Source organism: Polistes canadensis, unplaced genomic scaffold (genome assembly GCF_001313835.1).
Source record: "Polistes canadensis isolate GaletaPanama2010 unplaced genomic scaffold, ASM131383v1 scaffold_114, whole genome shotgun sequence".
Taxonomy (NCBI): domain Eukaryota; kingdom Metazoa; phylum Arthropoda; class Insecta; order Hymenoptera; family Vespidae; genus Polistes; species Polistes canadensis.
Window position 1 is genome coordinate 203,480 of NW_014569661.1, and position 3,290 is coordinate 206,769.

Sequence of the window (3,290 nt, forward strand, 5' to 3'; positions counted from 1 at the left end):
TAACAACAATTTCTCGACGTGTCTCTCTCTCTCTCTCTCTTTTTCTCCCTTTCACACCCTTTCATTCTACTTTTCATCTTTGATCAGATTATTATTCGGAAGAAAAAGATGATACGTTGACCCACACATACGACGGACACGTGAAATTTTTTATTTTTCTAATATATGAACTTCCACACTTTCCCTAATTAATCTTCCCCTCCCACCCCGTAAGAGAACGTGCCAGCACAATAATATTACGAAGATCATTATTTTTTTTCTTTTTTCTTATACTTTTGTTGTTGTGTTGTTGTTTAATTTTTTCTCTTTGTAAAAGGGTACGTTCTCTAATCTTGGAAGACCTGTACTGTGTACGGCACGAAATATTTTTAAGTATTATGTATATACGCTTATAGAAAGAGGAGAATGACAATAGAAAGTTTCGTCCGAATAAGCGAAGAACCGGGGCAGTAGTATGTGTAAAAGTGTTAGCACGAGGTGGTCGATCAAAAGGGCTCGTTTTAAATATATGGTCCTATTATTTGTAAATATGTGTGTAGTGTATACACGCCTGTATCATTATCATTGCAAATCAGCATCAATACTACATATTGACATGTGTTGGCATAAAGGGTCATCAGAAGTATGTTAGTTGTGTGTATGTGTGTAAATGTGTGTATGTGTGTGTGTATGGCTAAGTGAGTGCATACATGCATGCTAGTGTGAAAGAACAGAGGCAGAACAAACTCCCCTGTAGAAATGTGAATTGGTCCTTCGTATGTAGTAGTAGTAGTAGTAGTAGAAGTAGTAGTAGTAGTAGTAGAGTAGTAGTATTTACTTGGGTTCTGCTTTTTTTTTTCTCAATAATTTGTACACGTATTGCAAATTATAGCTTTACTCTGCTGCTGTTTTGTTTGCATTTTCTTGTTCTCTCGTATTTTTGTTCTTATTTATCTTCATTTCTCTCTCCCTCTCTCTCTCTCTCTCTCTCTCTCTCTCATACCGCGCATTACGTATCATCGTTATATCTATATGTATATATATATATATATATATACCTGTGCCGTACTCTCGCAACATGCTTTTATACATCTCATCTTTTTCCGTAATTTATTTTTTCTCTACGTCCGAGAGAAGAATCCTTTCATCTGATTTTTTTTTTTCTACATTTTTTTTCCCCCTTTCTCTCTTTCTAACGAGCACGCACCGTACACGTTTACACTCGCAATCAGTCTTCATAGCATCTTATTATTTCTCTTTTCATTTTTCTTTTAACATCTAAAAACATTCATACGATTCTAAATTAAATATATCATAAAAAAAAAAAAAAATAAAAATAAAACAAAAAAAAAATAATAATCTCTCAGCTCTTCTCTCTTTCTCTTTGTGTATCCCTTCTCCCTACCTTTAATCTGATTTCAGCGCATGCGTGCACACGTTAAACGTAAATCATACGTAAGAACACTTGTTAAATTCAAATCGGTTTAAACAATTTTTATAACTTATCCAGAGTACGAGTGCATTTTTCAACTTTTTTTAACAATCAATTAAACGTTTGCGAAGTAAGTTTCACGTAGTACATGCATGTTAGTTGTTTACGCGTGTTAAGTGTTTATGTATCTCTCTCTCTCTCGCTCTCTCTTTCTCTTCGTTCATTTCTCCAAGTTTTTTTTAATGAATTTTATATTCTTTATTTGTTCACCTCTCAAATGATTCTAACCGTCATTATTAATGTATTAGGCATATTATATATAACGTACGTATATATATATATATATATGTATAATGTAGTTTACATTACGATACAATACATACATACAAGTGCTCGTGCCGTCCGACAACAATTTTCTATTAATTTAACAAACGAAAAATGTCTTTCTCTTTAAAACGTTCAATTATTATTATTATTCAATAATCGATCATTATAATAAATTGATCTTTTATACGTATCGAGAGGATCGTCGACGGTACAACAACGAACGGATCGTTTATTTCTTCATCTTTTTTTCTTTCTTTCTTTCTTTTTTTTCTTTTTTTCTTATTTCTTTTTCTTATTTCTTTTTCTTAAAGTTTGACACGAATAATTTTAACGCATACATTACACACTTTTCGTTACAGAATTCGATAATATATTTATTTAATAAGTGGTACCGTTAATATTGTGTACTTTGTTTATAATAACTCTCGCGCGTATGTACAAAGGGCAGCTTGCCTAGTATAATCTCTCTTAAATCGATTTCTCTCTTTCTCTCTCTCTCTCTCTCTCTCTTCATCCTTCCCTCCCTCCCTCTCTCTCTCTCTCTCTCTCTCTCTTTCTTTCATTTTCAATTTCATTTCTTTTTTTATCGTCGCACGACGGCCGAAGTAAACTCTTGGGACGTGTTTGTATGTCAGTCAGTCAGTCAGTCAGTCAATCAATCTATAACTTTCGTTTAATACACATTTAATTAAGATACATAATATAATTGTTTCTTATTTGCTTATATTGTTTGTATGTTTGTTTGTTTGTTTGTTTTTTTGTTTGACTGTTGTTTGTTCATTTATCCTTTTATTCCGTTTTTTTAATTGACGCCGCATCGATGCACTTTATTTATTATCTTTTAAACTTTTGTGTTCACATTTTCTCTCTCTTGATTGAGAAAAAAAATTTCCTTGTTTATCTTTTTGTTGTTGTTTTTTTTTAATTGGTTTTCTTTTTATTGTTTTTCTTTCTATTCTTTTTTTCTTTTTTTTTTCTTTCTTTCTCTTTTTCTTTTAAATTTCCATCCCTTTCTCTCTCGCTCTTGAGAAATTAAATTTAAATAATTGGATAGAGTCGAGAAAAAAAAATGAAAAAAACAAAAAAAAACGAATAAATAAAATAACACAACATACAGCACACGGCGTATAGAATAATAATAGTTTTTTTTTTTTTTTTTCAGGTTGTTTTAAAGTATTACGTAGGGAAGTTTAAAAGTAAATGGACAAATCGATTTAAAAGGAACACGCTCGCGAACGATGGGGAAAACAGTTGACGTCTTTTTTTTTCTTTTTCTTTTTTTTTTTTCTTTCTTTCTTTCTTTTTCGAAATCGATCCGTCGGTTACCTGTGGACGGTCACGCGAGTCGGTAAAATTACCGCGTGAGAGCGTTTTTTTTTTTATTTGTTAACTCTCTCGAGTTTGAAGAAGAAAGAGAAGGAAACGAAGAAGAGGGAGAAGAGACAATATTTCTTCTCTCTTTACCACACACACATCCTTTTTATTATTATAATTAATATTATTATTATTATTATTATTATTTATTATTTTCTTGATTAGTGAAATTAAAATA